Below are 27367 nucleotides of genomic sequence, written 5' to 3' on the forward strand. Positions count from 1 at the left end.
TATTCGTTGGAGGATTACGTTATTCAAAATTCGATGACTCTATGTACCGTTATTTTATGACAATGTGAGAAATATACATACATTTACGCAGATTTTCATTATTTAATTTCTTCAAATATAATGCAGGACTCTAACATTTTATGGCAACAGTTTGAAAAGTGAACCGACATTTATCCGTCCGACGCAAAATGCCAAAACGAAACTAATAGTCCTTCGGGATTCAAATCCCTTTGGACTAAAAAAAACACGCATTGCTTCTAAATAATTATAAACTTCTTTATTTCTTAATATAGCTTGGCATGTGATGGTGTTTCAATTCTGATAAAGTTTGTAGCCTTGGAGAGAAATTATTAGAAATTATTTTCATCATTAATTTTGTGCTGTGAGAAAAAGCTGTTCACATACAAATAAATTACTAAACAAAACGATAATTCTTATTGCAAATATTCGTAACTGTCTTATTTATTTTCGACGAGTTTGAATACACATTAGTATTTATATTACACCTGTAAATTAATTAGCTCCATCTACAGATTTTCTGGTGGGTTTTTAATAGTAACGAAAATAACGTAAACTCGGACTTCAAATAATTAAAATGTTGAAATATTTGCAACACCGTATTTACAACAAATTCATTACTAAAATGCATTTGTGCACCGTATAAAATTTCTTCGAGGACGTACAGTTTGAGACTGATGATTAAAGAGTTCCTGTCACTGTAAAACGCTAAAGAATTATGTGAAAAAATACCAGGAAGTTAATATTACTAAACTAAAAGATTCTGATTTTCAAATCTGAAAGTGCTCTAGGGAAAATAACTGTTCTTATTTTACTCTTATAAGGGTAAGGTTGCTGTCGATACGCTGGCTAATTCGTTGAGTCCCCTGCATTATTTTCTAGTTATTAACAATTATCTGTTGACTGTTTAGTATACTACATGACGCTTGAAATTCGCCATCTTGACCTGAAGTTGATCCATGCTCGAAGAAGGTTGCGTTACAAGAAGGGACTATTTTTGCGTTCTTCTGATTTATCGATGGAAAGATAATATAGATATGGATGAGATGTTAATAGTTGTTGAGTTGCTACTGATAAGATTTAAAACTGGGTTAATTCAGCGTTATTTGAATACATTAACAATGGTTGTCTACTTTGTTATAACCGAAATCGCAGAAGTATTACATACCGACTGCTAGTTGCCCTCAATGGGTTGCTATGAATGGGTTGGTGGCCCAGCCAAGAAAATCATATTGAAACTAATATTCTGTAATTTTTTCATGTTGAAGAATAAAACGTTACTGTATCTGATTTAGTAAAAAGCCATCGGGAGTAATTAAACCTATAATTAGATAATGATCTCACTTTCTTTATTATGAAAAATAATTATAAGCTATTTATCTAATTTTAATCTAACTAATGGACAAGTAGCAACAGTAGGGACGGCAATGAATGGTTTTTCTAAGCAGTGTAAATTGAAACGAATGATGTTCCTGTCGTGGAAATTCCTGACAAAAGCCTAACTGATTCCACTAGCGGACTGTCACGTGACATGCGGTCTCTAGGCAGAAAATCTGTTGCAGCCACCACTGGAACAGAATCAGAACCGCTTCTATCTGGTGCATCAACATTGTTGTTAAAAGTTAAAGCTTCGAGTGAAATCTCTCCGACTCCATCTAAATTCTCTTTTCGAAAAGGCTCAAACAAAGCTGATGACAAGTAGCCCATACAAGCAGATCCTGCAAAAATCTTTTTTTTTTTTTTTTTTTTTTTTTTAAAAAGAGGCACGCTGTGAAAAGACGACCCCAAACTTCTGGACCGGAGAAGACAGTAAAGGATAAACTTTCATTGCCTTCAGTAAATATGCCTATCAATTCCAACTAGGTCTTACTATGGTTATTCATGGTTCTTAACTATCTACTGTGGTGACTTCAAGGAAGACATAAATCAATGCCTATCCTGTAAAGTGTGGGCTCGTGAGAAATGTGCCTTGTGTCAGAAAGGAGATCAAAATGAATTACTGCAAAAAATGCAAATAAAATCATCAATAACCAATAATTAATGCAGTAATTTGTGTGCGGTCTATAACCTAATATTAATAGGAGGCTTAATAATTATTTTAAACTATTGGAAAGTTTTCAAGTTATGGAACTTTACTTTACTTTTATACTGGCCTAACTATAAATTAACCTCTAATTCTCGTTTTCAATTAATTGTTTCTAATAAATGAAATTCAATGTTATTTCGTAGATTGTCACATTAGGCCTATTTTATGATTATAAAGACTAAACTAAAATCCATTTAGTGATTCTTTGTGAATAATGCGAAGCTATCAGTATGTTTCAATATATGTTTAGTGGTCTCTGCTTGTTTCTAACAAACATTTTATATATACGAATCATACTCAAAATAGTTTTAAGCATTTTATTGACTTGCGCTAAGATGATAATGTATTAAAAAGAAAATAGCTACCGGCTCAATGAAGCAAATTCTCCAGATCAATGAAGGCGACTGCTTTCCTTCATTGGGCCAGAAGCCCCTATTTTTATTTTTCTAATATTTACTGAACATTTCATAACTGTAACGTCTATTCCTAGATATGTGTACTATGGAAAGTAATAATTATATTAAAATGTACAAAACTGTAAAATTGAGAAATTTGATGATTTTAAGGATTATTTTTTAAAACTGGCCCTTCGATAGCAACCTTCCCTTACATTTAATTGATGAAATTGTAAGCCTATTCAATCTCATGAAGGCATTTGTTACTGCCAGCGTAATGCGATAAAATCATAAAACGGAAGTCTTTTTTTAAAATACTGGTAACCACTTATTTGTCTTCAGAAACTACTATGCTGTCGTGTGCATTTTGTATGTATTCTATCATAAAAGCAATAGGTTAGTGGCATACGTAGAACTCACTCACACAGAGAACAATTTGACTAACCGTTCGTTACTTGTACAGGAAAAAATTTGACTAACTGTCAAATCCATGTAATGGACTTACTCATAATTTCCAAACAAAGTTTTCTAAACAAGCATAAAAGGTAAATTCGAAGTCTGCAATAAGGTTTTATTTATAAAAAGGCAATCTTTTTATTTTTACAGTTTAGGACACATTTTTCACTTAATTATTTTTTACTCTCATTCAAGTTCTTTCAAAAATACACCGTTGGCAAGAATCGTAATATATATTAATTAAAAACTCAAAAAACTCTAATTTTCGTACTCATTTTTTCCTAGTGGCAAGAATCTCGCACGCTGGAAATAAAAATCTGCTTTATTTCGAAAAGTGTTGCCACTGCTCGCTTTCAAACCGTAGAGTTTGTTAACAAAAAATTTTGAGTTTTACAAAATACGAAATAAAATAGTATTGCCAAATATTAAACGTATTATTATTACATAAGGTCATGTTCTGACATTGAAAAAATCATGCGATTTCATCTGACGTCGAAAATGTTTCGTTAATAGAACTTAAATATAAATAGCTACTGTTGGCAACTTTTGTGTTTCAGGCTAGAATAACTGATATTCTATATGTTATTGCCACGTTAATTATTTTATTGATATTGAGAAAAAGTTGTTGTATTGCATTAAATTTAAATCATGACGTCATACGCCTACTTGAAGTGACTGGTTGCTGCTTGGAAAAAATGAAAAGATTTCAATCATATTGAATGAATAGATTAAGAATAAATTAATAATGAATAGATTTCAATCATACTGAAATATTTTTATACATTTTCTTTTCAGGTACACACACAACTTATAAATTTTGCTTTGGCAGCAGCCTGCCAGTAATGTAATAAAAGTGGTAAAAAAGAATAATATGCTTTAAAGCTGAAAATAATTTTAATAGGTTTTACTAGATATTAATATATGAAAAATAACATATGAGTTAAGATGTGTAGTGCTGAAAATTTTTATTTTGTATTTTCTTTGAAAAATATTATATTTAAGAAAATTTTGCTCAAATGTTGAAAACTATTTAATGCAGAGTAATATGAACAGGTTTACTTTCTTGAAAACCAAATAAAAACTAAGTATTGCAGTGATTTAATAGTAAACTTTAACTCTTTTAAGGTTTAAAAAATAAATATTAAAAATTTTGCGAAATAACTTTAAAAATTAAAGCATCGAATTACCTAAAATTCACTCATACGTCTGCTTAGTTAGCGTTAGCTAGTCATATAATGGGTTAGATGATAAAAACTGCGTCTGTATTCCTTAACTTCAATATGAGGCTTACTACTTACTTTTAAAAGTCAGCTGAATACGTAGAAGTATTTTGTAGCGAAACCTAAACTGTAATTTCTGATTTTGATAGAATTAGGAATAATTTATGGATAAAATTATACGGTGACAACAAAAACATAGAGCACTAGAAGCCTAGTAACTGAGGAAAATTTCAGTTCGAATTTATGACAGAATTAATTACACGTTGAAAACTGCAGCAAACATTTTAGAATGATCAGTAAAAGAACTGCAGTACGTTTTAATAATTAAATAGATACCTGCGTTTTATTAAGCAGAATTAAAGCATTTTAAATACGAAATTTTAAGTCTCAAAGCACCGCGTTCCTTATATAAACTAAAGCTTTTATCAGTTATAACTTTTATCACTAGCATTAGTTGAACAAAGTAATTGCATTTCTCTTCGTAAGGAATAAACGCTAACTGAAAGAAAGATTTACATAGAATGTTAATGCATCGTGACATTGAAATGTTCAGATTCGCATTACATCTACTTTTAAGAGAGATGAATTTCCAGTTTTTTCGATACATTTATCTCGCCTACATTTTCTTTGGCTGTCTTCATATTTCTTCTCTCTTCTTAAATGCAGCTCTTAGGAACTGATAAAATCTGTTATAATCACCAACTATGATAATAGGGAGAACTAGTTATCGTTCTTATTATGCAACTGCACTATGGATCAGTTTCGAAAAACTGTATGGCACGATTCCATTTAAAGTTCGAGATAAAAGCATGTGATATCTTACATACATGACCCATCCGTAGCAAAAGAATGACCGGAAGTTTTTCTGTTATTAAGTTCCTTCCCAACCGAATCCAAAAACAACGGCAGTAAAGTTTATGAATATGTATTGGACGGTAAATAGTTAGGAATTCGTTTCGGATTTATTAGTGACACATCAGATAAATTTAGTGACATGTCAGCTTCAAGGAAATGGTGTGGATATTTTAAGTACAATATTCAACCTCTTCCTCGAGCTTTTAGTTTAAATCTTCACAACTCAAATGAAATTTTTCTCATTTCTTTCTTCCTCTGTAACAAGTGTATTTTTCCTATGTTTGGAATGTAATTTGGAAAAAAAATCCAGTTGACTACATAATTAAATTATACAGTCATAAAGTTCAAAAATGTACGTTATGTTGTACTTCAGTGTTCTCCATGTTCGTATGTAATATATTCTGAAACCTATCATAATTATTTGAAAACGCGAGTAATACAGAAAGCTATAAAGTGGTTTTTTGTAATATGTATGAATGCATTAATGTATACTGGCAGATCACATATAGTAAAACACTGCCAGTAATAAATGAATTGCATATCGCACTTGTATACTAGAAGTATGCTGCCTTTTTACCTTTTTTTCTCACAGACCCAGATCAGAAATTCTATCGTTTTACTTTGTGATTATTAACAGACTGTAAAGGAACAAAAAATATACTTCTCCATCGAAACCACTGAGAAATCAAATAAGAACTGTGCACGATAAGTAGTATGTATTGGAACATACAATAGCACAACACCTGGTCTCCTACATGTCGACATTCGGCTAGGTTTGCATTAAAAATGATCAAATGCTTATTTCTTTAGTTTTCAAAATTCGCTTATAGGACGCAGTGAATTGTGAACATTAAATCCTCTAATACAAAGACTCGAACACAAAGGCATGTGTCTAGTCAATTTCTGCTAAAAATCCAAAAACATGCGATATATAAAATCAGAATGGATTAAAAACTTACGCCTCAGTTTCCGAGGTAATCGACAACGTGTATTTGGTTATCTCATTCTAAAACATTTATGACTATCGTTAGTTCTCGATACTACATGTTGAGAAATAAATATTTATAATTTTATTGATTTTTCATGGTAAGATAATACGAAATATCAGAAAATAGTTTTTACTAAGCAGTTTAAAGATTCTTAAGATAGGAATAAGCTACTTCTGTAAACAACACGTGTACATTTACATTAAAATGAACCAACCATAGGTAAATAAATGAATTTCTATATCAGTGACTGTAGATAGGGTTTTCTTGCAGTGTAGCCATTTCCTTACAGTTATACACCTAAGAAAAATACCTATTTTATATGTAATTACTTTTCTTTTTCCCCCCTTTCGCTATGTTGTCAGTCCTATGAATGATAGCATAACGATCCTATAATGTAAACAAGTTGCAAAAATTTCTTTTTCCGAGGAAATTGTGGAACGAGAGACTTAAAATTCTTTGAAACTTGTTAAGTTTTTATCCCCACGATTGTGATGCTCAAACGAAATTTGTAAATAAATTTCACAAATGTCGTATTTTAGTAAGAGCATATGGAGCTTTAAGCGGTAAATTATTTAAATAGCTTAAATTTTTTTCTTTGTTATATATTTACAGAAATATTATGCAATGTAAGCTATGAAAACAAATGCTCAAATGCATTTAATTTAAAGAACAGGATATTAAACGTCAATCTACAGAAATATTGATTAATATAGATATGCAACATTTTATAAGCAAGCAGTTGGAATAATATATCTTAATACATCCGCATAAAACATTTTATCATTTAAAACATTTTTAAGTGCACATTTGTTTAAATCAGCGTTTAATAAATCATGCAATAACTTCAAGACTAATGCAATTAAGTATTCAACTAGCCTATTAAAAGCAATAATTGAAGCATGCGAGTCCGGAGTTACTCACTGCGGCTTTCGGGCTCTTTTTCTTTCAAAGGCAGAGTCTAATTAAAACAGGGATGAGGAAGTGTGAGTCTCATGCATCCATTTTCAAAAGACCCTCCAAATTCTAAGATATTATGATTTTTATTTTTTTTTTTTTTCATTTTTAGGTTTTAAAAATATACAATTAGAAACAGAAACTAATTTTTTTTTTTATTTTATAATTTAAGGTTTTCTACAAAAATGGAACATTGGATCCATGAAAAGTTTTTCTGTAAAAATTAAACACTGTGCCATTGGTCTTGCACTCCTTTACTAGGAATTGATATTATTTAGGAAAGCCTCACTTCGACTTCTAATGCTAACTTACGCAACCATTGTATGACCATCACTTAGAGCTCATGATGTCATTTAATTATGAGAACCTTCTGATTAGCCTAGCATGGCCATATACTTAATTATTAAATTAAAAAACAATTTAAATGCAATATTTTGGTCTTATTTCTATAAATTAACTAAAATTTCTAATAAAATCAAAAGCCGTTTGGTTCTTATTTAACCATTATTTTTTTTAAATAAACCCTAGTTTAAAATATGCAAGCTTATATTTTGTACAGGTCTCAGTAAACTGACACCATGAAAACAAAACATAAAGCAAGATCAAATACAAATTTTGCTTAAATATCTTTAAATGAAAAATCATAATATTTTTTTAGATTACTAGCAGCTTCGTTGCCAGCTGTCGTCTGGCTTTTAAATGTACCGGCAAAATGGCTGAAAGGAACACCAAACGTTAAATTTAAAAACTGCGTAGAATTTTACTCTGCAGAACAACTTCATAAAAAAAGTTATTACGTAAAATTACAATGAAATAAGCAATATCCCTTAATACAAATATTAATTATCCAAATAAATAAATTAACCAACTTCCCTTTCAAAATCTTAAGAACTCAAATGGTATAAAGGAGGTTAAGAACTTTGCTTTCTAAAAAAATCGCTCAAAAGTTTTCAGTATATTAAAAACAGTGAAATAAGCAATAAATAACATAAAACAATACAAAAAACGAAAATTCTGAAAAGCAAAGTATAATTAACGATATTTTATCTTATATTTTCAAGGAAAAAATTACAATGAAATAAGCTATATCCCTTAATATAAATATTAATTATCCTAATAAAAAAATTAACCAACTTTCCGTTGAAGAAAAAAAATCATGAAAAACTTTTCAGTATCTTACAGTGAAATAAGCAAAAAATAGCATAAAAGGAACTCAAAAAACATAAAATTCCGCGCAGAATTTTACTCTGCAGAACAACTTTATCAAAATAAATAAATAAATAAATAAAATGTATTATATATATATAAAAATGACAATGAAATATGCCAATCTCTTAAAAACAGTGACATAAGAAATACGATGAAAAATTGTTGCAAAGAATCAAACTATTCAAAATGATGCGATTTCAGCAAAAATCTATCAACAACAATAAGACAGGAAAATTGTTGCCAAAATCACATTTTTAAAGATTTGGGATGTGAAAAGTGTACTCGGAAGCTTCATTTAAAAATTTTTTTAAATACATAATATTATCATTTTTCCAAAATTCTTTTTGTAAAAGCAGTCGCAAGGATGAAAGTTTAACGTGTCCAAAAATCAAAGAAAAATAAACTGTACATTTTTTAAAATAAACTTTTTTAGAAAAAATCCCGTTGAAAAGGTGTTAGGCTCCCTTTGTTAAATAAATTCATATTGAATCGATTTATTGAAACAGGAAATTTATTTTAAGTTCCTAAAATAGCTAAGTGCATACGTTTCATGACGATGTGAAAATGGAGTGTGTAGAGTAAAATCTCGCTTTCCTATAGCCCATTATGTCTCAAAATGACGCGATTTCGTCACAAACATAAAATTAAAAAAATTCGAATTCAAATTTCGAAAAAATCGCTTCGAGGTGCACTGGCTCTTGTCTAGATGCACCTATGTGCCAAATTTCGTAGCCGTGGGTCTATTAGCTTACGTGCAGCGCGAACGAAAGACACACAGACATTTTCTTTTATTATATTGTATGTAGAGAAGATGACAGCGTTTTCCCCAAACTTTTTTGACTGCGGCCCGATATGAGATTTTAAATTTTTTCGCGACCCACCCTATAAAAAAAACATTTATTTACAAAACAAATTTTTTTTAAATAAAAATCAAAATTCAAGTTATCTGTTTGTTTGTTTCATACACATAAATTGCAAAATAATTATCCATTATCTTCATTTAAAACTTAAAGTAAATAAAGTAAATTTTGTTTTTATTCTCAAATTAAATTGTTGGTTCGACATCCAATCTGATTCCATACTTATATTTTAAGTACACCAAGGCTGAGAACGCAGTTTCACACGTATAAGTGGTGAGAAAAGGCATTAAAAATTGTATCGCTTTTTCGCTTACGCTTGGATATTACAGTTTCAAACGCTTTTTTAAGATCGGTGTCGCATAAAACTTCAATTAAATTATCAACTTCTTCAGAAGTCAAACAACAAAAATCAGCGTTATATTTTCAAAAATATAACGCTGATTTTTGTTGTTTGACTTCTGAATTAGTATTTATTCGGCGTGTTATTGTGTCTTAATTATCAACTTCTTGTTCACTAAGATTAAGCATCTCTTCCTTTTCAATATCGACAGAAAAAGGATCTTTAACCCACATATTATTTGAAGGAATATCCGGAAAGTAGTCTTTAAAACTATTTATTAGCTCCGAAGGATGTTCTTGAACTGAAACTGATAGTGTTTCAAGATGTAAATCTTCTTCATCATAGTTTGAATGTGTTTCAATAAATTTTTTTAATGTTTCAAAAGATTTAAAATTTCCTTTTGAAAGTCGTTTTTTCCCCCAGAGTCATTTTATAAAATTATTGCAACGACTTTTTCCGATACTTTGAAAATATTTAAACCAAAGCCTTGCAAAAGTTAACTCAATTCATTGAATGCAGCAAATATGTCGCACAAATAAGCTACTTTTATTAACCACTCGAAATCGTGGAATCTATCCTTAAATGGAAAAATAACATCTATTTCAGATGGTGGGTGTTCATTCAGAAATACCAAGGCTTAGTTTTTTAGCTCAAACAGACGTTTTAAAACGTTTAAACGTTTTAGACGTTTAATTTTTTTTCCTTTTGAAAGCTGTCGTGAATTATAATACAAAACGAGGTTTTCATGATCACTCCCCATTTCCTTGCATAATTCGATAAAAAGGCTGTTATATAATGGACGAGACTTTATGTAGTTTACAAATTTGACACATTCTTCCAAAATCATGCTTAAATTTAAAGGCATTCGTTTTATCGCCAACGCTTGTTTATGGATACTACATACGTTGGTGTTGGTGTATTTAATTATGGCAAAACACACGAGGGCTATCTGCCTAAGGGAAGGGATGCCTTTCGTGGAGGACTTTCTAAGGGAAACTGGCTCGTATACACGTTACACATGGGGAAAACCACGAAAACGCCCATGCAGCCAGCCCGTTCGCGGGATTCGAACCTCGGACCGAACTACCAGTGTTCAGCGACTTTACCAGTGTCAGCGTTTTGTCAGCGACTCGGCCGCTGGTGGGCTATGGATACTACAGTGCACTCATATATAATTAACAGCTAATTCTTGAAATTTGTTTAAACAAACCTTTACGACAGCCTGCCATTGCACGTGCTCCGTCGCAACTTAGCCCAACACACTTCATCCAGTCAATACCGTGACTAGTGACAAAATCATTGGTAGCCTTAAAAATTTCATCTGAGGTCGTTCATGTCGGTAGTTTTTTACAAAACAAAAAAATTTCTTGTATGGTGTCTTCGTCAATATATCTTTTAAAACAGATTATATTTGCATTATCCTCGATATCTGTACTTTCATCTATTTGCAAGGAGAAAAATTTGCTCTTTTTTACTTGAGCAACTAGTTCTGCTTCTAAATGTTTCGCGCAATCATCAACTTTCCGTTTAACTGTATTATTTGATAATGGTATCGCCGAAAATAAAAATTTTTCCTTTATTCCGCATAAATTATTTGCGACAATTTTCAAAGCGGGAAGTATTAATTTTTCTCCAGCACTATGAGGATACCCAGTTTCAGCTATTAATTTGGAAATTTCAAAAAAGATGTCAAAGTGAGGTTTTTATTTAACTGGTGAGGTAAGAGTGTATTTTTCATTTTTTTGAGCAGCAGTCAATTCATTTTTCTTATCAGTAAAAACGTTAATTGGCTTATCAGAGTACTCACAATGGAGTGTGTTCAAATGCCGTTTCAACTTTGACGTTTTCATACTTTCATTTGAAAGTATGAAAGTATTCATTTGAAAGTATTTCATTTGAAAGTTGCTCATTGCATATAATACATAGCGGCAAATTATTTTGACTGCCGCCGGCAATGAACCCAAAGCGTAAATATTCGTCACAATAGTTGCGAGTCCAAGTAGCTTTACGCTTGTTACTTTGGCGCTGTATATCTGCTTTAGGTGCTTCAGGCACAATTTCTTCACGATCATGATGTTCAGCTTTGCACCTGCTTGGTTGATCATCATCATTTAAATCTCTGGGTTTCCTGATTAACCATTTATCATTTTAAAAAAGGTTGAAAGCTTTAATAAAACGAATTTGTTTATTAATGATTTATAAGAAAAAGTATTTTATTACTTAAAAATATATAGTTGCTGTTAATAATAGGTAATAATAACTATTGTCAAATAAAATAGGTAACAAGAATTCAAACATAACCTTGTATTGATACACGTGAGTTTACGGCGCATGTACCGGAGAAGGCACTGAATGACAAATCGAAATCAGCCAATCAGAGCATCCGAATTTAAACTGTCCGGTAGGAAACGGTGTAAAGGATTGCCACCTGCAGTACTTGAAAAAGTTTCAAAAAATATTAAATTTAGAGCAAAATGTTATAGATTGTGTTTTTACAATATTTGCCACGACCCAGCTGAATTTTTCTTCGATCCGGTGCCGGGTTGCAACCCACACTTTGGGAAACGCTGGATTAGGATATAAAATGCTTTATGTAATTCGAATCAATGATATTTATTACACAGAAAACAATTAAAGGAGAAAGGACCTTCATTAGACGTTTTGCCCCAGGCCTCTAGTTTTGTAAATCTGGCCCTGCTCAAGAAGATGTCTTTAAAAGTTTTGTTTAAATTAAGTATAAAATTTATTAAAAAATAGCTTCACTTTGATAGCACATTTTTTATATTCAACACTTTCTTTCACAAATACTATCAGATATTTTATAGGGTTGAACTTCAAATGGTAATGCTATTTTAGTCCTATAGCTCTAACAAACCGGAAGCGAGTTATCACTATGTATGAGATAATCAACGAAGTAGTCTTAGAAATGCTATAAAAATAACCTTTTTATTTAAACAGAACTTCGAACATAAAAGCACGACTTTATATTATTATCACCACGGCTCGTGGTGATGCAAACAAACAAAACTATCAAATTTAAATTAAACATTGAATGGTAGTCAAAAACTACGCAATTAAATACTAAACAGGAAGCTGGTTCAATAAATCTATAGGCGTATCAGATTTATAGTATCGACAAAATCCAAAACCCTTAGCTGAAATAAACATAAAAATTTGCATTGTGGTGAGGAATACGGAAAGAAGAAGCCATAGTGAAGACCTAAATAAAAATAACCTGTTAATTTAAAATAATAACTTTCTAATTTCATTACAGTAATGAAATAAAAATGCGAGTTAAAAAGATTTGCTACCAATATACTGCTTTGAAATCTTGAATATGACACAAAGAATATGTAGTAAATAAACAAAAAAGGAATAGCATAATGATGAATTAAAGCAAACCAATTCTATTTAAAAAGGGCGTCAAGAATGTTTTTATTATTCAGAAAAGATTAAAATAATATTAATCTCTAATTTAAATAATTAAATTGTGAAATACTTATGTACAAAGAAAATTACATCTATGTACAAACGTAGATGCTGCATATGTACATATGTACCGAAATTGTTATACAAAAATATAGTTTAAAAAATAAACTTTTTATTTTTATGTGACTTTTAAACTGAACAACTAGTACTTTTACTACCTCGGAATTATTCAGTGATAAAGGAAACTGGTTTTCTTATATGTAAAATATTTAAAATCTGAATATTTTTCCATGCGCAGTATTAAAATTATTTGAAAAAAGCAGGGGTAAATTTTAACTTCAGCCAGAGCTATATACTTTAAAAAATATCTCGTTCTTTTAGAATAAAAACGATTTTGAAAGAATCTAGATTCAGCTTCCTTAATTTCATTACAGGTTTTATACGAAATAGTCTGTAAAAAATTAAAATAAATTAAATGTAAATGAATGCCTGTATCTCAAATTATTCATAATAAAAAATGAAAATCAATATATATTTAATGCAATGAAACATGGATGTATAAAATTATACTTTTATATTTTGTTTAAATGCAAATACAATATATTACATATTAATAGAATCATGCTTTTACATTTCATACAATATGAAGATAAAAAAAAGAATACACTTAAACATAACCTTAAAGAAGAGTAGAGAAAGAATTATATTTTCAACACTAATATTCTTAGATGGCAGATTTTGCAAGCCACGACTGATCTTAAACAGTTTTCAGACAAACAACTGTGTATCAAGAGTTGCTATTTGAGGATCTTAACATTTCACCTATTTTCGGTTTAAGACACGTACTAAACGGAACGCTAAAGAAAAGTGCAGAGCTCAAACAAATTATCCGAAAAAAAGTATTCGGGGACAGAGAGCAATCCACCAGCGTTTGAAAAAAAGAAAAGACTAGAATAGAATGACATAAAACGAAAGAGTAGACTCGTTAAAATAAGACTATGTTTATCTTGCCTACTAAAGTAATAAAACACTTCGATTACACGGTAAATAAATGCACATAATTTTCCCACTAACGCGATATTTTTGTTTCTAGAGACTGCTGTACTCATTTGCATCATTACTAAAGAATGATATTCCAAGAGGCATTAATAGTATTTCAGTGTTTAAAAGAATGATTTATGTTACTTCAGAGTTAATGAATTAAAGACACAATATACGAGGACTGCGTTCTTTAGAAGAGTTACATTCGTAGGGAATTTTCGAGATAAAATTGGCACAGATTTCACGTTACACGCGAAGAAAAGCATGAAAACTCCACGAAGCTACAAAATTCTCCAAAACCAAACAGAAACTTTCCGAAAGCAGAAAGTTCTCCGAAGAAGTATACTTCATGAATCAAAATCCACCATCACAGTTTACGACATAATCATAACAATTACATATTTGACTGACTAACGCTACGTAGGTTATCTGCATGCCTTACCTACATAGCCTGATATCTTAGATCGCATTAATAAATAGGGACCTTGTAAAAGTGTTTCTCCTTCTAGTCTTATAAGGTGTGATTTTAGACCTTAAAAGGAGTACAGAGATTAAAATCAACTGGCAGTAGCAATAAATTTTCCAAGCCGGTGACAAAACGATGTGCATTCATAAAGGCGGAGAAGCAAAGGTTACCTCTTCATATTGTAATCATCATCCATAAAGATTGTCAGGACTTGTATGTCTTTTGATTTGCTCTGGAAATATTATGTGTCCTGAATAGGAACAGGGAGCTTACTAAATATATGTTCAAGTATGTGTGGAATAGACGACACAAGCAGGAAGGGTGTACTGAACCTTTATTCTCTATAAAGTTACAAGTGCTCCCATACTTCGGGATACAGAGACCAACCACTTGTGGTCTGAACATAAAAATATAAAACTACTAACTAAAATTCTAACTAAAAGCTAACTTTGAATTAGTTTACAAATGCCTAACACTAAGACTGGCCTTTTTAAAAGGTTACGTAGGTAGTACGCAAACTGCCGAAACTACAATACGTTTTAGATTTCAAGAGGACTAAACCTCTGGCCTTAAAGGCAAGCAGCAACTGATTGAAAACTCGTAAGAATTTTTTGCGCTTTGATGATGAAAAAAGGATGTTTTTTGATTCGATTTTTTTTCGCTTTTGCAGCTGAGGATGATGGTTCGGTAAAACCACCGAAACTAGTCCTGTGAAAATTTGAAAATATAACGCCGATTTTTGTTGTTTGACTTCTAAATTAATATTTGTTCGGCGTATTACTGTATCTTAATTACTGTTTGCTTTATTTAAAGAATAGCCAATATGTTTTTTGAAGCTAAGTCTTTTATCCAGAACTGTTCCTAAATATAGCAGGACGTTAGGTGATCTGTGAAATAACATTCACATCTTTTTAAGACTATTCAGAGAAGAATTAAATGTGTTATTATGATATACATAGAATCCATGTCCCTTAACACGGCAGTCTTTTATTTTCATCTATGAAAGTATAATTTATTATATTTTTTCAAAGACATATTAAAAGATCAGATAGGCATAAAATAGGCATGTGTTTCTTCATTTGTATCTGATAATATATATTTTCTTTTGTACTATTTCCCATTTCTGAAATTAAGAAATACTCATTATGTACACCTGGAGATTTTGACTATTAGAAAAGCTTGTAACTATTTTTAGAAATAAAAAACTGTATTAATTGCGTGTTTACAACAGTTAACAAATATGCCTTTTAAGGTTTCTATTTCAGCAATTTGTTTTTGTTTATTTCTTACTAATGTTTATGTTATTTATTCACAGCCAATGAATTTTTCATACCAGAGTACGTATTTGTGTACATTTCTCCAACAAAAATTCTCAGGGATAATTTAATAAAAATATATGATAGTGAAACCAATAGAAATTTGAAATGTACAGAAATATCTAAGTTGCATTCATGTATAAATGAATATACTTCGACCATTTATTTGTAAGTTGTTACTGGATCGTACTTCTAATTTTTTTTTCTAATTTGTTTTTTTTTTTACAATGTGAAGAAATGTATTTTCTATCTTTTCTGTCTGTTTTAATATGATTTAAGTCTATGTAGAATACAAAAATATATCTTTTAAAATTTTTGTTATCTATTTCCAGATAGAGGTACGTTATTTTTATTTGAAAATTTTATTCATTAAAATTTGTTAAGTATTGTACGTTTTAATATTTCTAAACTAATATTTTTTACTGCTTTTGCAATACGTGTTTTCAGACTGGATTAATAGCTATCTTACGAACATGTCTGACACGGAAATTTCTGTATACTATATTTCTCACAATTAGTAGTTATGTTTTCTTTTCTAAGGGCGATATATTCATTGATGTTATATTTTTCATTATTATGTTTATTATTTAGTAAGAAACAATGCATAACTTTCTTCATTTATGAGACGAAACGAAAATGAACACTTCACTTTCTTTCCAGCACACTTTTTTGTAAACAATCAATTTCATGCAAAGCAAACTTCTTCAGAATTAAGCTATTTTAATTTTATATGGCATACAAAATGGCATACTTTTTTAAAAAATTACTTAAACATTTTATTCTTTTGAAAATATTTTTATGAAAAACTTATAAAATTGACTTGATATTGATGACTTAATAAATAAATCTATTTCTTCATGGTAAGAAAGTAACAAAACTTTATAGGTCATGAGAATTACCAAAGCTATTATTAGCATTTTCAGAAATGAGAATTATTCTAGATTCGTTTTAAGTTATTACGTCAAAGCCTCGAGGGCTAACTGGCTAATGGATACCTTCGTGGAGGACTTTCTCAGAGAAGCTAGTTTGTATACACGTGACACATGAAGAAAAGTACGAAAACCCTCATGCGGCTAGTCCGTTCGCGGGTTTCGAATCATGGACCGAACTACCAGTGTTCAGCGACTCTAACGCTCGGCCGCTGGTTGGCTGAAGAATTATTATAATCGAACATTTAAAGATAGAAACCTCTTTAACGTCCATATATTAAACAGAAAAATTATTACCTTTTGGAAAAATAACACGTATTTTCCAGAAGTGTGAAGGGTAATTCCGATCTGGTATTTAAAAACATTGATAAATATAGACTCGTGTGTACTTAATTCTTGGAAATGCATATCAGTTAATTTTAATTAGAGATTGAAAAACTTAGTATTCTAATTAAAATACATACATTTTACACCAGTTTCCTCAAAAACACATTGTAATTTTTCCCATGTTCCATATTAAAATCCGTGAATTCATATCTGCGTATTTGCTTGTTAGCATCAACGTTTCAAAACATTCTCATTGCCTGAACACACCACTTTCATGCCTTCTATGTAATAAAATTTAAGTTAATTAATTTCATATAATAAAAATAATAAAAAGAAAGGCCATCAAATGGGTAAGGAGTCTTTAACGAATATCCTTTAGCAGCTAATGAATTAACAACAGAATTACAAAAAGGATTTGCAACGCTGTTTATTTTAATACACTTGAATATTATTTCAGAATTTTGTGAAAACTGAATATGATAACTTATACAGAATCTTGAATCATTTCTTCAGCATTTTACTTTGTATTAAAATATTGCTTTACAATAAAAAAAAGAAATTTCTGTAATTTAAATTACAATTTCTGTAATTTAAACTGTCATGTTAAAATTTATAACATTAAATTAAGAGCAGATAAATTAGAACTATGTATTGGATTATTCGTAAGAATATCAAGCGAAAATTCATGAAATATGCTTAGAAATGAAATGTAATTAGATTCTACGTAAATTGATGAAATGTGATTAGAAACCGGTGTATATATGTGATGAGCATAGTTATGCCCAAATCACTACTTAATTCTGTATGCTTCTTTGGATATTTCCTAACCTCCTTTGAAAGCCTGGACATATACCCTTTTTCAATACATTTCTTTAATTGTTTACCTACTAATGATGCTCTGGAAGTTGTTTTTCTCCAATTATCAAGTTATTTTATCTAGAGACTGCTCTGGTGGTAAATGTTTTATGTTCTCGGTTCCCTTCCCAGATCGTAGATATTTTGATTATGAAGAAATGCCAGAAATCATTTACTTTAAAATCAAAAAACTGGAACAAAATTAATTACCGAGGTTTCCACGAAAGGATCATTTGGTCAGAAGTGTTATGAACAATATATTTCAGAATATAATATGAACAATATATTAACCTTCTGAAGAAATATTTTGAGACATCTGCGCTGGATTGTAGTTTTGACTGTTGAATCACGCTGCTTTCAATTACTGCGCGAACAAGATTTTAGAAAAGTTTTGGGTTTATTCAAATAAAAGATATTATTTCTACGACGCGGTTGTTCCAAAATACATTATTGCATTTAAAAATGTGTTTTTGATGAAATTACTTGTCACTGTAGTTGATAAAAATTAAAAAAATATTATTAACAATATAATAAAGTAATATGAAAAACTACAAATTTTAGCTCCCAAACTTTGATTCGCAATATTTGCGATTTTCCTGTATTGTCCCAATGTAAACTTTCCGGGTCGCATCGATGACAAGTTTAAAATAATTGCAAAATGAGGAAAAACAATTTTATTCCACCTCCATTTCTTTTCTGTAAAATAAAGCTATTGTTATGGAAGACACGAATAACAAAGTTTCTGCACCTCTAATAATTTCCTTTCTTGAGTTCCTTGCAAATTATCTACCACTTATTTCAGTCACAGCGCGTCTCACACATCATCCCTGATTTGATTCGGATCACGTTCCGTTTATCCTTGGATCGTATAAACTTCATAAAACAAGTCTGTGCTATCCCGAACATGTTACAGTATACCCGTGAGACCACTTTTCTACTTCTTGAGGCATAGATTATTAGCAGTTAAAACATCAATTCCCCAGTTCAGTTCAGATAGCCAGCATGTAATATGGTTTAAAATAATAGTAATTTTTGCCATAAATTTTTATTAACTGTGACAATAATACATCTCTGGGACACTTCAGAAAATTATGTGACAACCTCATCATGGGTCATTAGTTTATGGACGCAGATCATTAATTTTCGTTTCCTTCCTTCTTTTTTCCTCTTATCTGTATCAGTCACACTAGACTTCATTAAACTGAGAAGTAAGCACAAATATTCACTGAATGAATGCTGAGAAAAGAAGAGTAAAATTTTGCTTGTGTATAGCTGAACAGTAAAAATGATCCCAGAGAAATACGTTTGTGTTTTGAGGATGTAAAACTTTTTACAAGCTTTAAAAATTCAGAAAGCGCTAAGATTTGCTGTCATTTAAAACGGAAATCAATTTCAAAGCTTTGTTAATTTAAAAACATTTTCATGAATCTTGCGCAAAATTTCTTAATCTGATTTTCTGTTTCCTAATTTCTAATCAAACTGTCTATAAGAAAAATCTGTTTCCCGTAAAGTCAGTTTACCTAGTTTAGTGTTCTTATGGCAAAGCACATTAGGACTTTCTGCCTAAGAGGAGGCATGCCTTCGTGGAACACTTTTTAAGGGTAACTAGTTCGTATACATGTTGCACATGGGCAAAACCACGAAAAACCCCATACAGCCAGTCCGTTCGCCTAGATTCGAACAAAGGTTGGAATTACCAGTGTTCAGCGATTTTACTGCTCCGACGCTAGTGGGCCGTCAGTTTACCTGTGATGCAAAACTGAACTGTCTCGGGCAGAATAACAGAAAACATAATTTCAGAATAAGTAAATTAGAATTTTAAGACAAAAATAATTCCGTAGGAATAATTTTAACGTTAAATTTTAATCTAAGGCAGTCTAATAAATTAATTCAATTAGACATACACTCTCATGAACTGCTAGTTAAATTTTATTGTTTTAAAAATTTCTGAGTTAGACTCATATTAAATATAACAAGCAAGTGTTCATAACTCATTGCTTAGTCTTTCCAGATGGATAACTATACTCTTTGTTGATACTTACCCCTATATTGAAAACACACCCTTGGAAAAACTTACAGGATATATTAGAATTTTAGTGTAGACAACAAATAGAAATTAGAAAAACATAAACAACTTTTTCAACTAACAGAAATAAGGAAAAGATATGTTAAAGTTATATTTCTTCCAGGAATCAATGAAACATTCTAAACAGCCTATTAAAAACACAGAAGAATAAATGCATATTGTTCTAATGAATCCTTAATAGATCGCTATTAGTGTTGTATTCTTGCTCCACCGAAATCAATTTAAATTAGAATTGCCTTTCCACCTTTTTATTTTTGTCATTACTCAATTAGAGAAAAAGTGTTACGAATATGAAGAAAATACGAAGTATTTCAAGCATATATGGGAAAATTAACATTTAGTTCATGCATTGCCTTTCACAAATTGATTTATTCGATGTTAACATTATAACTCTAATTTATACAGTATTTAAATAATTACTTTCAAATAAACACTATTTTAAATTTAATTATTTTTTAAAAGTTCATATGTTTATCTTTTCAGAAAATCATAGAAGTACCCAAAGTATCTCTTTACATTTAAGAAATGATTAATAAGTATATTCTGTTTTGCTGAAACAATATATATTTTAGAAGTCAGTTCCATCCAAGTACTAATGGAAACAAGCATGTTATTACTTAAAATTCAGAAAAGTAATTTATTTAAATAATTTTGACTAATGTTTTCAACTGCAAGCATTCATGGATACGCCATTGATAGAAAGCAAGATAGGTAAACAAAAAATAACCCACTCAAGGTAACTTCAAAAGATCATAAAGTAAAGAAAGAAAGGTAGAAAGAAAGATCATAAAGTAATAAATAGCCTTTAGGTGTTTTTCCGTTACATGAATGACCATAAATACATAATATCCGTTACTTTATAGAATACTTTTTATGTTAATATCGTATATGTTAATAATAAACACAATTGTGCTTAAGGAAATGATCTTAAAGTGCACATTTTTTGTCATTTCTAAGTAAGAAAATCATGTGGTTATTTACTGTAAAATGTAAAATTATTTCCATAGGTAATGAAAATAACCAGGTTTCATTAAAAAATAAATATGCAGTTTTATATATGGAATACAATATTTGTATTGCTATTAGTCTTATATAAATTATACTTATATAAGACTTGAAGTATATTTGATGCAAATGAATAAATATACTAGTATAATGCATATTAAGTTCCACTTTTTGTTATATTTAAACTTACCCCTTCGTAATTGTTTTTAAATTAAATGCTCATCCAGCATTAGTGGCACATACAGAAGCAAAAATTTCAATGCACTGAATGATTTGTGACCTGGAATTTGTTTACAAAAAAGGCGATAGATTTGTATACCCAAAAAGATACGAATTAAAATATCCGCCTTGATCGTCCAAACAAACGTAACCCCTTCGTGGCCGGAAACGTTATGATGGCAACAAACCAAACCACGTGCTTGGATTTTGTGGCTGAGAAAAATGCGCATGCGTTGCTTAGGCGGTAAATTTTGTGTGGATTCAATCTGTGCAGAAAGAAAAAGAAAGGAAGAGCTGGCAAACTTTCAAAAAAGTCAGTCGTAAAATTACTTCCCTCCCATCATCTTATTTATTTATTTCCTTATTTTTCATTGGTTGAGCATTGCGAAGCGGGAAAATTTTCTGCCAATTTTTATTTTTTTTCAGTTTTAATTCCTGTCTTGCAATTTTAGCATTGCTTAAGTGCTCTGAATAGAAATCCGATCTCAACGTGGCCGTAACTTTAAATGAGTTAAATGACAACATAGCAAAAAATCTGATCATGTGGTATGCAAAAAATGATAATTTAATCAGAAAACGGTCTGCATTTCCAAATTTTAATTTTTGAAATATTTTTGCTCTAAAAAGCATATATCACCTTTTAATAGCAATACACAAGGTTTTTCAAATAATGATTTAAAACTTTTAAAACCGTATCTCTGTAGTACATTACCTTAAATAATCATGTATGAAAGTACGATTAAAATGTATGCAAGCACAATTAGAACTAAGATATGCTTAATCCTGATCATCTGTTTGAGAAGTAGATAAATACGAAAATAAATAAGTATCTAAAATTCTTTCGACATAGTAAATTCCAAAATGTTTCGAATGAAGTTAAAATTTATCACAGCATTAAAACTGCACTTGTGTTACACTAATTAGTTCATGTCAAAAGAAAACTGATCTCTGACATCGTAATACAAGAAGGTTCTACTGATCGTTAGGAAAATGAAGTAGTATCTAGTTTTGGTTAGGCTATTTCTGTCAAAATATAAGTGAAGAAAGCATGAAAATATCTTAAAAAAACAAGAAAGATAAACCGTTTGACATTTTATTCGTACAAAAAATTTTATCATCAGAATGTAGTTACTCAAGAGAAACTTATAGAAAAGTAAAAGGAAGAAAGACAAGATGAAATTAAAAGAACGAAAGAGAAATATGATGAAGCATTTAATATGCAGATAAGATTTCGCACTAAATGGGTCAATAAACTTTAGTAGACTTTCAGAGCATCTCCATATTATCGAAAGAATGAAAACATGGGTTTTTGAAAAAATCTGATGTGGACACCGCATGATTTCTGTGTACGGCTTGTTAAAGCACACACATTTTTACTGCATTTCTTTTAAACTTATTTCCTCGAATTTCATTAGAAATGTATTTTTCATTCAGTTAATTCAATCTTCACTTCGAGGCAAGGCAAAAATACATAAAAACTTAGAGAACATCTTTATTAAAACTTGAAAAATACAGAAAAACATAAAACACCAAATAAAGTTAAAATAACTTTAAAAGCAGTTTTTACCATTAAGATTAGAGTTTCTATGTAAAAACAAGCAATTCAACCAGCGTGCAAGAAGACAAATTTCTCGGTGCACAAAACTGAAAGTTTACTTTTGAAAGCAAAAAATGCACAATTTACCAACATATAAGAATAAAAAAAAAACTGAGCTCACCAAGTCGAGGAACAGAGTGGGCATAAATACATAGATGTATAATTACAAAATAATTTATTAAGAAGCCTATTATAATCATGCTTAGTATTTTTGCGCATTAAGCTGCTGTAAAATTACGAGTAAATACATAAAGTAAGAAATTTAGAAAGAAGAAGAATTTGTGTAAGAAAATAAATGTAAAAATTTTAATTATAATAGTTCACCCGAAACTTCTAGCACCTCCCCAAGGAAAAACAAAGCAAATTCTAATCAGACTTTTAACCTTTAAATTAAAAGAACTGTATTCAAAGAACTGAAAACATAAGTGAAAGAATAAGATACTTTGGTGAAAAATTCAAATCAAAATTTTACCTTTAAATAAAGAGAATCACTCTGGTTAATGCTCTCTTTGTTTAAAGGTAAAATTTTGATTTGAATTTTTACTTTTGGTGGGAGCCGATTGCACCCAGAGAAGGAAGTGCACATCTGCATGTTATAGCAACAAAATTTCATCGCTCTGATGCTACTCGTTTTTGAGTTACTCGAGGTACATATATACATACGTACGTACAGATGACACAATAAAATCTCTTCTGAATCCATTTTAAATTCATTTTTAATCCGTTTTTGGAAAAAGACATTTATTCTGTTCGTACATATAAATATCAGGCAAAAACATCGTTCAAATGGATTCGCGAGCGGTCAAAATGGATACTTTCGTTGAAATATGATACCCGAAATTTTCGCGATTACAATACTTTCTTTACTTCATACAAGGGAGTGAAAATGTTATAACATTTTCTTTTAACTTTTCTTTGAAGTGCCAATCTAAAAATATATTTTTTTACAATAATGCACAAGAAAAGAATATCAAGAATTTGTTTCTATTGGAAACTGTTTATGTAAGTTGCAAACGGGAATACAAACAGGAAAAAAAGCATACAGCAAAAGCCCGCAAAACCTGTTTGTTTTGTCGTCTTAGCCACTCCTTCCCTGGCGGGACAGCAAAACAGGAATATATTTTAATTAAATCAGTAAATAATGATAATAAACCTTTAAATATTAATAAAAGGATTATTCATTTGAATTACAAACAATTTCGAACCTCAATTACATATCTGAATAAATGTGTAAAGTGAATTAATTGATAAAAACTAATATTCTACTTGTTAAGTATTAAAAGTTATTTTTAGTAACCTCTTTACGTATTAGTAGATTTTCATGAACAAAGGTTTCATGAACGTAGTATAAAAAAGATCAGAAAAAGGAAGATGCGTAAGCTAAATATTCTATGAATGAGTTACACGTAATTTTTACTAACTTCCAGATTTTGTATGCTATTAAATTCCCTTCTTGTTCTTTTAGTAAAAGTTTATCAGCTAATACCAAAGTATGAAATGTTGAATATTCCTTATTTCTTCTTGTGATCACAAATCATTAAGCGAAAATCCACTTAAAATGTTTTTGTTCTGAAAACACGTACCTGAGCTGTTATCATCAGGCGATTAGCTATAGGTTCCTTTTTATTCACCACATTTTGCACCGACCATATTTTAAAGTTGGTCTACTTTATTTTATACAAACGATGTTTTAGAACTACGATGTTTTCTCTTTGTTTTCTTGTCTGTCGCGATGATTTGTATAACACCATTTTCTTTTGGCGTTATTTTCTCAGCGACATTTTTTCAACGATGTTTCTATGGCAATTTTAATTTGTAACCCTTTGCAGCTAGCCTAGCTAGCCCAAAATATGCTCTATTTTATAAAACCCAAAACAAGAGTCCTTAGAATTGGTACATACTACATTTGTAGCTTACCAAGATAGGTAATATTAATTTTTCTAGTGTTCTAAATAAATCTATAACTAAATAGTTTTGATCTGTCTTTTCTGGTCCCTTTAAATTCATAAATAATTTATTCGATAAGATAGCATTATTGCAGATAAAATAAATATATATGGAACTGAAAGTGCTTCTGTTAAATCCTTCCGAATGACACTGCATTGTATTTATAGTTTATATTGGTAAAAAAAATGAAAACCTTCATTAAGCAAAGCCCTCTCTTCAGGTATCCGAACTCATCATGAAATGGTATTTAGCACTTTTATGTGCTCAGACACAAATAAATGCAAACATCTATATTATGCAACAAGTAAAACAGGAAAATCTCGAATTCTTTGCCATCAAATTATGCTCAATTTATCTATATAAATAACATTTATTAATTATTTTTTTACTTACTTCGCTTAATGTTTACAATTTTGTGTCAAATTATCCTGTCAACTTTCTTTAACTCTGTAAGATTCTCACTAGTGTAATTCTCAGTTACTGTAGAAAGTGACGAATCTTAAGAACTTGTTAGCGAATAATCGCTTAAGTTCGTGTGACAAGAAACAACAAGATGGAAGGGTAACTAACCCTTTATTATTCCAATAAGATTTAACAAAACTCCGTCTTGGAGTGTACAATCAAAGCCGACACTTGGGCTTGAACTTAAGAGACTCAAAATTAAACTAAAACTAATATTAACTAAAGAAATATAGCCGAAGCTATCAATATTCGAGTTGGCCCCTTAACTCTATTTGACTACGAAGCTTTTCAAAGGCCTGAGTACGGCCGAGCGTAATAACAGCTTTGAGAGAGAGAGAGTAGCCAAAAGGCAGACGAGCGTAAATCAGAAACTTTGATTCCCTCTCACTCTGTAAGTAACTTCGCGGTTTAAATGCCGCTCCGCCTCATTAAGTATTCAGAAAGATTCCAAACTACGTTCTGGCCGGAAGTAGTAAGTTGAAGTTAAGAATTTGACAGGAAAGGAACTTAAAATTTAACTGTTAATAAAATCAACATAATCCTTACAACTCATTACATCCATCGTTTCTTAAGGTGAGTCTATACATCATAAGACATTCTTTAGGTAAGACGAAATTAGAAAACAAAGTGTTTGGTATGACGATAAGATGCATTTGCGACATTGATGCAAACATTTAACTGCATTTTAAAGAATAAACAACCTTATCGATGTTAAGATTTCAAGTGATGTATTCAGTGAATATACATTTAGATATTCCCTTAACTATGTCTATAAATTTCCGCCTTTGATAAGTTCAACATGCAATAAATATTATCAACTTCTGTAAGACTGGCTACACCGATTTGATTATATTACTCTTGTTTTCGTTCTCCGAAGTAGTTTACAGTTTTTTCTTGAGCTTTTACAACACCTTTATATGCTCTCTATAAGAAATGTATGTCGATATTTCTATACGACAAGCCTCTCATATTCCCATTTTAAATAAAAATTTAAATATTTATCCAAAGTAACTTTACAACAAAAGAAGAATGGTTGCAATCGCGTTACATGACAAACTACAATCAAATCCTCTTAGGCAGATAGTCCTTGTGCGTGTGCAAATAACTTAACTGAACCTAATAAAAATCGGAAACACAAGGAGAGCTTAGAAAGGAACCTGAAAAACAGTCATAAAATCAAAAGTGATGACAGTGAGTTAGATTGAACCAGGAAGTGACAGAAATTAAAGAAGATAGGAAGAAAAATGCTGAGCGCTGATTAACACTTCAAGTAACCATTCGAAATCCTCAGAACAAATAGCTAACAACATCTACTGTGATTTCTGCTCCTGCTCTGACATTGATAGCCTACTTTATCTTTCATTGTATCTGATGCGACAATACGAGCAGACTGACTTCTGCTACTGCTGTAATTTTATACCATTCAAATTTTACAAGTTCTCTAAAAAATTCTGAAAATTTCCCACAGACATATTTGCGATATCAAAATTAGAATGAAACATTTTTACAAACAATTCAAAAAATCAAAAGTGAGCATAATTTTCATTTTTTTCCTTTTTTCACTCGAAAAAGCAAATAAATTTTTCAAATTTATTTCAGTTAACAAACAGAGATGCAGTATAGTTCCTTACAAAAGCAAATATGAATTAAGAAAGGTTTATAAAATCTGAAATTACCTGTTTATTGATTCTAAATTTTTAAAGAATTTTTTTAAACACATTTTTATTTAATAAGTCACTTAAAAAAGACTATTAAAACTCTTGAGGATTTCCTAAAAGACAGTGAGTGACTCATATTCTTAAAAATCGTCATCATCTTTAAATCTAGATAAACTATTGTAGTTTCTACCAAAAGCCTTTTTCAAGTCACAAATTTTATAGCTTTTACATAAGTCTTTTTTAAAAATAAAATCAAAGAAAATATATTTAGATAAAATAACGAAAAACAGAGTTATTTTAAAGCTGCAAACAAAAAGAACTTTTAGTAAAGATTACTTTGATTTAGTGAAAAACATCTTTAATTAAAATATTCGAATACTAATAAGAATTTTAATGTTTTCAGGCATGATGAAGCAGAATTCTGATACATATTACTTAATGATAATCGTTTATTTTCTATTGTCAGAAAGTTGCAAATTATTAAAAAGAAAGCATATGGTAGGCTTTGCATAATTTGTTTCCTCAACCTTTTGAAATTATATTTGAGTGTGTTTTCGTGAACGAACATCATTTGAAAGTAATTTTAAAGCTGTTCATTTTCACTTTAAATTAAAACGATCCTGAAATACGCGTTACTAGCAAACAGTA

At 30.3% G+C, this 27367-nt stretch overlaps 1 protein-coding gene across 1 annotated transcript in view; it reads right to left on the reverse strand.

The window, feature by feature from the left end:
• LOC118189234 (excitatory amino acid transporter 2-like) overlaps positions 1–21251 on the reverse strand; it is a 130902-nt gene extending 109651 nt beyond the window's left edge. Inside the window, exon 1 of the mRNA XM_035359806.2 lies at positions 21027–21251. The gene's annotated coding sequence lies outside the window, so the exon portion shown is untranslated. The remainder of the gene's footprint in view (positions 1–21026) is intronic.
• Positions 21252–27367: the final 6116 nt, after the last annotated feature.

This window comes from Stegodyphus dumicola, chromosome 1 (genome assembly GCF_044657685.1).
Source record: "Stegodyphus dumicola isolate Sdum_Otavi_A_Nest chromosome 1, ASM4465768v1".
In the NCBI taxonomy this organism is placed as follows: domain Eukaryota; kingdom Metazoa; phylum Arthropoda; class Arachnida; order Araneae; family Eresidae; genus Stegodyphus; species Stegodyphus dumicola.